General features: G+C 45.9%; 1 protein-coding gene across 2 annotated transcripts in view; it reads left to right on the forward strand.

The window, feature by feature from the left end:
* Window positions 1-12,345, forward strand: part of GRIN2B (glutamate ionotropic receptor NMDA type subunit 2B) — a 442,385-nt gene that overhangs the window by 10,288 nt on the left and 419,752 nt on the right. The window lies entirely within an intron of this gene.

Below are 12,345 nucleotides of genomic sequence, written 5' to 3' on the forward strand. Positions count from 1 at the left end.
TATTTTCTCTCTTTTTTTTTTTTAACTCTGTTTTTATGCTGGCTTTTGGAACAGATTCCCTGTGCTTCCCAATCACCTTCACTGTGCTGGGCTTTCTGGAATTAACGGGATAATGGTTACTCACCTTCTCAACCTCCCCTTTTTATTCTGTCCCTATTTACAATGATGCTTTCATTTTGACATAAAACTCAAGGTTGACTGTAATAACGTATGAATGGTCTTTCAGTCACCATAGCAGGGAATCCAGTTTTTTGATACATCTGCATTTATGCAACCGAGATAGGGGTTAGGGAAGGGCAGGAGAGGGTTACGGAATTAGGTGGCCAGAATTTGTAGATCATTTTAGAAAAAAATGGTGGAATAAAAATGCTAAGAATTATTGCTGTCAGTACAAATATAACAGTTATCCAAAAAGGAATTGCCTTGCCTTTGCTTAAGACAATTCTCTGTTGAAATTGGGCCTTGAATTGGCAATAGATATTTATGGTATGCCCACTGTATTTTGGGTTATGTTAACATATGTTATCTCATTTAATCCTTACCACAAGGCTGACAATTATTATTTTGTTCCTTAGGTGACCAGAGTAGGGATTAGAGAGCTCAAGGCCACACAGCTATAAGCAGCAAGCCAGGATTTCAACTTCCGTGCTCTGATTCCAACCCCTGATTCTTTAAATTATAGAGAGCCGCCACCATGTAGAGGAAGATGAAGGTTTATGCGGTATGTAGAGGAGCCCATACAAGCTCATTTGCCAGAAACAGCATGTCTTTGAAACTTTGGTGAAAGTGACTTTCTTCTAGATCCTTTCCCTTTGGCCTTTGTCTTGCAAAAAGTGAAATTATTTTCAAGTGGAAAAAGGCATGCCTACAAAATAGCGAATTTTGGAAACTTCATTTAATTTAGTGAGAACAAAGGGTGAGAAATTTATGGCGCCAGCAATCAGCGTCACTTTAATTTCACGTAACAGTTAAAGCTTGGCCTCCCCCTCTTTAGCCCCTTCCTATCACTCTGTAAATATACTTCACTTCCGAACTGAAGACTACTTCCTTTAGGAGGAAACAGGTCTCTTCTCTCTACTCGTTTAACCTTGACCATTTTGAAGATTACCCATTTTCTTGTACCTGTTTCTTTCCCATACCCGTTTATAAATTATTACTTTGAGGGGAGACTAATGGTTAATGTAAGAGAGTGGCCGTCAGGAATACTGCTTTGGTACTGGGTTTTATTACGAACAGGAAGTATTGTTACTGTTCTGTGAGTTACACTCGCCTCATTTCAAAAAGAATACAAGGGGGCTAATTTTGCTTGAAATTTTGCATCAACTAATGACTCAGAGGGCGCTTTTATAAAAATCAACATATAACACAAAGGTTAAATTTCCTATGTCTTTATTTTTCTAAGAAAAGAGGCCATTTCTTGGTGCCCCATAGAGTTCAGTCACCTTAGTTTTTTACCACATGTACTACCTTTCAAGTAATTTGAAGCAAAGTGGTATTGTGGAAAGAGCTGGCCACGGGGCCAGGAAAGCAGGTCCGATCTCGGTGCTGCCTCTGCTCTGTGCAACTCAGGCAAGGCCCACACCTCTCTTTGCTGAGCTCCCCTCCTCATCTGTAAAGTCAAGTCTTTAGGGGAGAGAGTGTGTTTTGGATTCACTGAGGAAACTTAACGAATCCCCTCAAACTGTGAGTTTAATATACACACATACAACGTTTTTATTTATAACTACATCCTGCCCCAAATAAAAACTTTTCAATGGCCTTTGGTACAAGACATCTACTCCCAGTGGGCAAGAGAGTGGCAAATAATTGATGGGCAAGACGGATAGCAGTGACAGTCACCAGCATTTGGAACGCAGAGCAGCACCCAGGAATTGTGACCTGTCGTTTTTAATCTGTGGTCCACGTCTCCTTCTGAGGTTCCCTTTCACAGTATTTATCTAGAAAACTGGATAAATGCTTGTCAGAAAGGAGAGCAAGACTAATCTTTCTAGCTTTATGTATAGAACTGCTTTTTGCAAGCTTATCTTTACACAATCCAAAAAGAGCGGAGATGGAGATGGCAACCCAAGCGGAGGAAGGGTAATGTGAAGGCTCTTCTGTACTTCAGGCCTTCTCTTGTGCCTCCTTACCTTACTTCGCCTGCTTCGCTCCTGTTCTTCCTTCAAGATTCTGCCCTGGGATCTCTGCGCCTGTTTTCCCGGCCCCACCTGCCTGGAGTCACTACCCTCTTCAGATTCTCATAGCCCCTGGGTTGAAATGACCCTTGTTGTGACCCTGTTCTCCCCACCCAGGTTGTGAATTTTTTAAGGGCATAAACAGCCTCTGCCCTGTGCCCTGTGTGTGTCTAACAGAATGCTGGCATACGGGGTAAGGATAATTAATAGGTGCTACCCTGGCCTCTGGGCCTGCTGGCGTGCGCTAATTATTGGTGCTTTGCGTACAATAATGAACTGAACAGTCCCGACCACCCTAGGAGGCATATACAGTCATTATCTACTCTTTATGGGTGGGGATACTGGGACACAAAGAAATTGAAACTTGCTTAGCTTAAGTGGCAGAGGCAGGATTTGAACCCAGACATCTGGCTCGAGCTTACACTCTGAAGTTTTATACTCTGTAGATTTGTAGGAAATGTTTACAGTTGACTTTGGACATCAGAGATTTAAAAAGCATACTGTGTGTCCAGGTCAATGTGGTGAGGCTGGTGTGCACAACTGAACTTGACGGGTGGTTAGGACTTGGATGTGGATGAATCTTGGGGACCTCGTTCTCCTGATGTGCTTGTTAGATATAGGACATACCCAGAATGCCTGGAAATGTGATTAGTGCAATTATTGCTGAGTTTTGCAGAGGATGAAGTGGGTTGTATTACCAGTACTTGTACTTCTCAACTGCTTGCTGTCACCTTTAGGTTCCTCAAGTTTTCCTGTTTTCTTCAGTGGCACTTCGGGGGTTCTAGGGGTCAACTGACTTGCATCCTCCTCGATCTTTTCTCATGAATATGGTGCCAGGAAAATTCCTTTTAGAATTTACTTGGAATACAGCAGTTGAGAGCAGACTTCGGGAGTCAGACAGCCAGGGTTTCTGTCCTTCCCCTCATTAGGTAGCTGGGCAAATGTCTTCACGTCTCTGTTCCCCCTGAATCCTTCCTTTAGGATGAGTTATTAATAATTGTGACTGTTCAGTTATTGCAAAATTTGAATTATTTCACTTTGAACAGTACTTGTCACAGAGTAAGTATTCATTAGTATGATGGCCCCCGGTCTCAACCTAGTCAGGGCCAGTTTTGATGGCAAGAGTGTGATGCATAGTGTCCCATGTCCTGACTTAGGAACTTCCAGATCAGAATCGATTTTGACTTCTTTGAGTATCTCGTCAAAGCAGAGCTGGCAAGAGAGGGAAGTATGGCCAAGAGCTGACAATGTTCTTAGAATATTGAGAGAACATGACTTCTTAGTACAAAAAAATAATGCAGAAGGTGCCCACAAATAGGAACCAATTCATCAAGGATTTTAAAGTTGAAACGAGCTTTTGGCAAAGTGACCATAAACTGATGAAGCACAGGATAAAATGAAAGTCAGGAAGGACACCTGTAAAGAATAAACAAATTTTGAGAAAGAAAGGAAGGTTTTCAGTGAAAGAAAATGACAGATGCAAAGACAAACCAACTTGGATTGTAATAATCACACTTACTTACATTTCTGGAGTGCTTTACAGTTTACCAAGGGCTTTCTCATGTATTTTCTTCCCGACATCTATTTTGATCTTCCTAAGAACACACAAGGGAGAATGCTAGGTGGGAACTATTATCCCTATTTTATAGATGAAGAAATTGAGGTGCAGAGGGCTCTAGTGATTGTCCAAAATTGTGTAGTCAAGAAGAAAAAGAAAGAACGCAATTACAGCTTTTCTGAGTCTCAAGTCCAGGCTTTCTTCTTCGCCTCTGTTTTGAGTCAGCCTAGAAGAGCAGCTTGCTATGTTGGTGGAAAAAACATTGATGAAGCCTGAACTGATAAAGAAAGAATATGCTCTAAAAAGAAAAATGCATCTGGTGGGCAGGTGAGCATATTTAGAGATAGTAAAGGTTGTGAAACCTGAGAAGGCAAGGTCAACATATTATGCAAAAGATAAAAGGATTTGGGGCAAAAGAATTATTATTATTTCATGTCTCTATATTTTTCTTTACATTCCCCAAATTTTACAATAAGGTATATTATTTTCATATTGAGAAAAGATGAAGAAATAAAAATAATAAGGACTTTAATTGTAACAGGATTAGTAAAGGAGAAAGAGGTGTACCCTTACTTTCTTAGAAGTAGAACTAAGAACTGGTTACTAACATACAGTCACATATGTGTATGTGTGTTTGTGGGTATGTGTGTATATGTATGTGTGTGTGTGTGTAAATCTGGATTCTAGCGTTGGTTAGGGAACACAAAACCAAGTTAAAATTGGGGAGGTTTTTGAAACATTAATTAAAAAGAGTGGAATAAATTACCTCAGGTCTTAATGGCAGATTCTCCAATGCCTTCCACAAGAAGTGCGCAGGGTCAAAGGCTGCCTGCTGAGAGAATCACAGAGGTCTGGAAAGATAGCTGAAAGCCAGCTTCTAACCTTTTTAAAAAAGAGATGATGGCTGGAAATTACCAACACATAAGCATAAGGGTTAAGTTGGAAAAAAAATATATGAACTTCAAGTCAGTTACCGACCCTTTGGAGAAACCAGGGCATAGCAACTGTCAGAACGGCTTTCTGAAGAACAAACCCCATTAGACGTGTGGTTGGAGGGGAAGGACAGGCTTGGCAGGCTGTGGGAAACCGATATATGTAATTAAGGAGAAGTAACGGAAGTTTTAGATCTGACTTCCCCTGAGATTCTACATTTTAAACAGGGAAAGTGAAGGGGGCGGGGGCGGTGTTAAACAGCTGGTGCTCAAAATGGAGCGTTGGGCAGTGGCTTCCGGCTAGGGCGATGCCATAGAAGTGTGATTGTTCCTTACCTAGGGGGAACTTGAATGCAACCTGTAGTAACATTCCCAACAAGGTGGGCACAGTGAAGTCCTGTGCCTGCCTGTCGTGGCCGGGGCCTAAGGGAGGAGGGGCTGTGCTCCCGCGGAGGGGGGAGGGTTCTGCCAGAGGGCTCTGCGGCTGTAGGACAGGAAAACGGCCCAGGTTGGAGCTCTGCAGGCCAAAATTCCACACAAAGAATTACAGGGTTTAGGGTCCCTGAAGCCCACCCTTGGATGTCAGGTTAAGGACCCTTGCCCTAGACCAGGGGTCCCCAAACTTTTTACAAAGGGGGCCAGTTCACTGTCCCTCAGACCATTGGAGGGCCAGACTATAAAAAAAACTATGAACAAATCCCTATGCACACTGCACAGATCTTATTTTAAAGTAAAAAAACAAAACAGGAACAAACACAGTATTTAAAATAAAGAACAAGTAAATTTAAATCAACAAACTGACCAGTATTTAAATGGGAACTATGCTCCTCTCACTGACCACCAATGAAAGAGGTGCCCCTTCCGGAAGTGCGTCGGGGGGCCGGATAAATGGCCTCAGGGGGCCGCATGCGGCCCGCAGGCTGTAGTTTGGGGACCCCTGCCCTAGACCATGTGTCTAAGGCAGCTCTGACAGATAGTCCTCTAGCTATTTGTCTTTGGAAAGTGGGGACAGTGGGAAGAATTTTCCTTGATGTCCCAACTCCTGTTCTGTCAGGATTAATCAGCCTTATGGCTTCACTTACAGAGTATTAATGAGGGCTTGCCACCAAGAGCAGGGCCCTGGAATCTCTTTGCTGTGGAATCAGCTGTAATGCTTGTCCTCCAAGAGCTGACAGACCGGGAGCTGAGACTTGGGCAAAAGGGGTAGAGAAGGAGGCTGAGTAGGAGTGACCTTAAGGTGGTCACACCAAGTGCTGTAGGCACACTGGCCGTCTGCCCTAGAAGTGAGCCTGAGCAAGCCAGCTCAGCTACTTGGGAGCCAGAATTCAAGTGCTTTAAAGGCATAGATGTAATTCGGATGAAATTGGCATAAAAGAACACTAGTTTTATCACTTTCTCTACTATGCCCATCCTCTCCCAATCTACCCCAGCTGACTTCTTCACTTTTGTTTGAAGCCCTGAGAACAAATTGTAGCCAGAGGTGAATTCTCCTGTGGGACCTCAGAGGGAAAATTTCTTAGATTTCTATTGGGATCCCTTCCTCTTCCAAGAGTGGGACAGTCAGTGGAGATGACTGTTTTAGATCTCCTCCTTACCCTTCTCACAGTGGGAGCTTGATGTCTACTTTCTACTGGGTGTCAGGTGGAGCCTTTTCTGGGTGCCTTAGTCCCAGCTCCCCGGGATTTCTAGGCTGGGACTGCTGTGACTTCTAAACCAAGGAGAACCTAGATTTTGAATAGTATGTGTCTGGAAATAAGACTAAAGCCCCAGTACCACTGCCCATAGAAGCAAGCCAAGGCTTTGACTTCAAGGGGACTTGTGTTCAGAATCCCAGGTTTGCCGCTTGCCTCCAAATGACCTTGGGCAAGGCACCTTATGTATTGGCCCTCGGCTTTTCTCTTCTGTAAAATGCAGCTGATATGAAGGTCAGGTGCAATAAAGTACATAAAGTGCCTGGAACTGAGCTCCCTTACTTCTCCCATCCACATCCTGTGAGCAGTACTGGTGAGTTGTCAGAAGGGCAGGAAGAAGGGAAAGGGGCAGTTCTTGCTGGCCTGTCCATCTTCTATTGCTTCCACATAAGTGCCCCGCCCACTGCCATTCCTCAGCAGTCCTTCAGCACAGCCCTGGTGTGAAGAGGGGAAGACATGTAGAAGCTGGATATGTTTGTTACCGCTTCTGAGGGAAACAGCATGGAGTGTAGGAAATCCAGTGGCCCAGGATGACCTCAGGGAATGAGGAATGTTTTGAAATAGGTCCCCAAATTAGGTATATCTGGGGGCTATCTGGTAAGCCCTAGGGGCTGAGAGCCTTGCATTATTAGAGACAAGGGCAGTAGCAAAGAACTAGGGAGAGAGAAAAAAAAGAGAAAATTGTGAAAGACAAGTGCCTTAGCCAGGACATCAACTTCAATCAGTTTCTTTGGCCTTTCTTCCACTTTGTGTACGGAGGAAGCAAGAAACTGGGAGAGGGAGAAAGAAGAAGAGGGTGGGTGGAAAGGAGAGGGTAGAGGGCAGGTGGGCTTTCGGGAGGTTTCCACTTCCCAGACGATGGGGCTGAGAATGGTGCTGAGTGCCTGGCTAAGCGCAGTCCTGGGGGCAGTGCCCACGGCCCCACCCCCTTCCCAGCCTGGCCCTGAAGAAATCATCAGCAGTTTTGGCAAAATGGGGTAGGGGCGGGGGGAGGAAGTCAGAAAGCCACAGCTGTTCTGCCATCCTGGGAAGTTCTGTCTGGACTCCGGGGAGTTTTTGCAACCTCTCTGTGGAGGTCAGCCCACCAGCCCGCCTGCCAGCCGCTCCTGGTCACTTGGGTGCCACAGTCTCCGTGCTAATCCAGTCCGCTGTCCGTCTGATACATGCTGCCTGTAACTTGCTCTGTGTAAGTCTCTTTGTCTTCCTCCTGCCTCTAAATGGTGGCAAACAGACATTTTGGGAAGGAATTAAGCATTATGAGTTCACAGAATGTCAAGCATTCAAATGGCAAACATAAATCAGTTTTGAATTTGTCTTGATTTTATGTTATTTGTACCCTGGTGCCTACTACCAGCAATGTAGGGTTAATTTTATACAAAATGAATGCGGTTTGCTAAAATCTGAGTTTAATCACTGCAGGCTGGTGGGATATGGTCTTTGTGGAATGTCTTCATTTCCATCGAAGAAGGGGTGGCATCTATTTAAGGTGCTGGGTCCTGCTCTCCCTTTGGTGTCAAAATTGGGGTGGGAATGAGGTGGGTGTGGAGTCAAGAAGAGCCTCCCTCTGCTCCCTGGTTCCTCGGTGCACTTGGGCTCCAGCCCAGATGCAGCTGGAGGACAGAGCTGCTGCCAGGAAAAGCCGTGCTCCCTGCTGCTCGCTGTGTGGCGGAGCCAGCTCAGTGCACGTGTGTGTGTGTGCCTGTGTGTGTTTCATGTGTATGTTAAGAGACAGAGAAAGTGAGAGCGACTGTGAGGCTGTGAATGAGAAATCATCCCTTCGCAGGGTACAGGAAACTTTAGAGAATGTTCACAAGGGTACCGCTTGTGATTTGCTGCCCGGTCGGCATCGGCATATTTGAAATGCTGCCAGGTGGTTCTCACGTACAGCCAGTCTGGAGAGCTGCTCTTCTAGACCCTGTGCCCTGGCTCTCCCACACCTGCTCCTTTGTCTCGTGCGTACATAGCGATGCTTCGCCGCCAACAGTGCTGCTTGCAACAGCCTCTCTAAGAGAGAAACGCAGTCTCCGATTTCTTGAAACTCCTGGCTATTCTTGTCTGCCTATCAATGGACTCATGTTTTTAGAAGACATGGTGGATTGATTAAATAAATGCTCTTAACCCTGTAATTTTATGCACACAGCTCCTCATGCTGTGGAAATAACTGTTCTTAGATTTTTTATTGTGAGTGGATTACTCAGATTGCCCAGAGGGAAAGAATTTCCTCTAATTTTAATATAACAAGTATTTATTTAGCTATTCAGTTAAAATAGCCAACATGTTTGCTCTTTATTCCGTTTTCTGCTTTATTTCAAAATACATGCTGAAGATGTTGGCATCATGAGTTCTTGCTCATTTCCATTGTACACCAGCCACTTAGCAGCTAAAATGAATCCTTCAATTCATCCACACTGCACCTCCATTCAGATCTCCAGCGATGTTCCTTCCCCAAATCGTAGTGTGTTTCTCAGCCTCTCCTTGGAACATGTGGATTCACCCTCCTGTGATCTTCAGTGTTTGCTTCCTCTACTTCATTGAGACCACTGACCCTTGACCTGTCAACATGGGATCCCTGTTGCTTCCTTCCCCTCATTTCATCACTCTCTAATTTACTTTCTCCATTACTGGCCCATCAACTTACAGTCATATCTGCTTTTCTGTTCTGTCACTCAAGCTCTTAAGGGCGGAGGAGGGGAGTCCCAAAAGGGAGCTGATTGGGCCTGCTTTGGTGTCCTTTCTTCCAGAATGCCGTCATCACTGACAGGCCAAGTGGCTGGCCCTTGTTGATATCCCAGAATCACATTTGCCGGTTCTTAAGGGTCAGCTCCCTGAGCGGATGCATTCTGTCCTCCATCCTCCCGCTCACAGGTGATGATCCCTCACACTTGGCTGCGGAGACCCACTCTCTCTGGTGGGCGTGTCCATAATCATTCTCCCTGCAGTGTAAACATTCGTTGTTTGCTGGTGGCTTCTGAGGGGCCTTTGTCCCGTCTTTACAGGTCTGACAGCCTTTGTTTCCAACCTAGTATATCTTTTCATTAGGAGTTTTGCTGTCATGTTCACCTTTCCTAACATCATGAAATCTGTCTTCCCACTGCTTCTTCACTGCTCTTCTCTGCGTGGTCATCCTAAAACTTCTGTTATCCAAAAGAAAATTCATCTTTCCTTCAGCCTAGCCCCTCTTCCTGAGGTCCCTGTCTTTTTGGCCAGTACCAGCATTTCCGCAGTGCCTCAGGCCTGGCTGGCCCTCCAGGGTCTCTCACCTCCTGCTCCTGATCTCTCCAGCCCCTGCTGGACTCCATGGACTCTGCCGGCAAGTGCTTTTGCATCAGATTCAACTTTCCACAAAATGTCCACACCGCCTCGTGGTAAAAATCACAGACCTTAGAGCCAAATTGCCTGGAGAAGTCAAGTTCCTAGTGGTGGGACCTTTGAAAAGTCACACCTCTCTGAACCTTGGTTCCTCTTACTTAGAGTGGGGCCCATAATAGGACAGCTGGTTCAAAATGTTCTTTTGAGGCTTAAATAAATAAATACCTATGAAATACTTAGAACAGTGCCTGGCACCTTGTGAGTGTTCAGTGAATGTTAGATGTTGCTGTTACTTGTACATTAGTGGTTCTCAATGGGAAATCATTTGGCCTCTCAGAGGACATTGGTAATGTCTGGAGATATTTTTAATTTCATGGCTAGGGGAAAGGGAGACGACTATCATTCTGTGGGTAGAGGCCAGGGATTCTGCTAAACATTTGATAGTATACAGTAGTGAATTGCAATCTTTCTCATCCCATGGCATACATAAACCAATTACTAAAATTCTGTGTCACACCCCCCCAAATGTTTTTTGCTAATCTGACAAAAAATTGGTATAATTTTGATTGATTCACACTGCATGACTGTTGTCATTTTTTTTTTAATTTGACAATCTAGGGGAAAAGAATTCTGTGCCCCTAACTAAATAGTCAAGTATTGCATGTTTTAAAAGTTATTGCAGCACATGATTGAAAATTGCTGGTTTATAGGACAGCCCCTGGAACCAATCTCCAGCCCACCTGTCGGTGGTGTCGAGGTTGAGAAACACTGCTCCACGTGTGGGCCCCGAAACTGCCACCACTTCCGCCAGGTGTAAGCTAGTGCCCTTCTCTCTTTTTTTCTCACTGAGTTCTTGACTTGTTTTATCGCATGGTTTCAGTTACAAACTGATTTTGATGGTTCTGAAATCTACATTTCCAGCATCCTGATTATGTCTCCAGTGGTTTTCCTCTGGCACAGTGTCTTGATATTGGAAAATGTTAAAGGAAAAAAAGCAAAAGACCGGTGTTCCTCTCCCTTCTCTGTTCAAATAGACACCCTTTCCCGACATTGCCATTGTGGCCAGGTGGCATACTCTCCTGGCTCTGGCTCTTACTGACTGTGTCCCTGAGCCCGCTCCTCCAGTCCATACCAATGACTGCCAGTCCTTGCTCCGAGCCCGCTCCTCCAGTCCATACCAATGACTGCCAGTCCTTGCTCCGAGCCCGCTCCTCCAGTCCATACCAATGACTGCCAGTCCTTGCTCCGAGCCCGCTCCTCCAGTCCATACCAATGACTGCCAGTCCTTGCTCCGAGCCCGCTCCTCCAGTCCATACCAATGACTGCCAGTCCTTGCTCTGAGCCCGCTCCTCCAGTCCGTACCAATGACTGCCAGTCCTTGCTCCGAGCCCGCTCCTCCAGTCCGTACCAATGACTGCCAGTCCTTGCTCCGAGCCCGCTCCTCCAGTCCATACCGATGACTGCCAGTCCTTGCTCCGAGCCCGCTCCTCCAGTCCATACCGATGACTGCCAGTCCTTGCTCCGAGCCCGCTCCTCCAGTCCATACCGATGACTGCCAGTCCTTGCTCTGAACCCGCTCCTCCAGTCCATACCGATGACTGCCAGTCCTTGCTCCGAGCCCACTCCTCCAGTCCATACCGATGACTGCCAGTCCTTGCTCTGCATTGTCTGCCTTCATTTCATCTCATTTCCATGGCTACTACTTAGTGCAGGACTCTGGCTGGCTTCCCTGACTCCCCTCCTTGCCTCTTTCCTCCACACAGCTGCTGGAATTGTCTTCGTTAAACACTGTTTTCCTCTGCTTAAGAATCCACAGTGTCTCTACATTTACACTTATTAGTGAGAGGAAATTCCCCATGAAGCCCTTTATGGGTTGATCTCCCTTTCGCGTGGGTCCCCACCCCAGCACCCACTAGACTTCGTACTAAGCCCTGCAGGTCTCTGGGTGTTCACCTGTCTGAGATCCTCTTGTCCTGTCTCTGAACCTTGAGGTGTTGTAATTTCCCTCCCTGAAAAGCCTTCTTCTATCCCTTTTGCCAAACTATGCCTGTCACTTCTTTCAAAAGCTGGCTCAGTTTTGATCCCTCCTCACACACACCAAGGAAAACGTCCTGAATAACCCCTCAGATTCTCCTTGTCCCATGTCCATTACTCAATATCTCATTTTGGCCTAAGTATTTATCAGACTCAGCTTATATTAACTCATACCTGCTGATGTGTATAAAGAATCCCTGAGTGCCCTGGCCAGTTGGCTCAGCAGTAGAGCATTGGCTCGGCGTGTGGAAGTCCTGGGTTCGATTCCCAGCCAGGGCACACAAGAGAAGTGCCCATCTGCTTCTCCACCCTTCCCCCTCTCCTTCCTCTCTATCTTTCTATCTTTCTCTTCCCCTCCCACAGCCAAGGCTCCACTGGAGCAAAGTTGCCCCGGGCGCTGAGGATGGCTCCATGGCCTCTGCCTCAGGTGCTAGAATGGCTCTGGTTGTAATGAAGCAACACCTCAGATGGGCCGAGCATCACCCCCTAGTGGGCTTTCTGGGTGGATCTTGGTTGAGTGCATGTGGGAGTCTGTCTCTCTGCCTCCCCACTTCTCACTTCAGAAAAAAAAAATCCCTGAGTATTTTAAAAGCATTTTCAAATATATGTTTTACTCCTCTCACCTTTTCTACCTCCCCTCTTTCAAA

This window comes from Saccopteryx leptura, chromosome 1 (genome assembly GCF_036850995.1).
Source record: "Saccopteryx leptura isolate mSacLep1 chromosome 1, mSacLep1_pri_phased_curated, whole genome shotgun sequence".
Taxonomy (NCBI): Eukaryota; Metazoa; Chordata; class Mammalia; order Chiroptera; family Emballonuridae; genus Saccopteryx; species Saccopteryx leptura.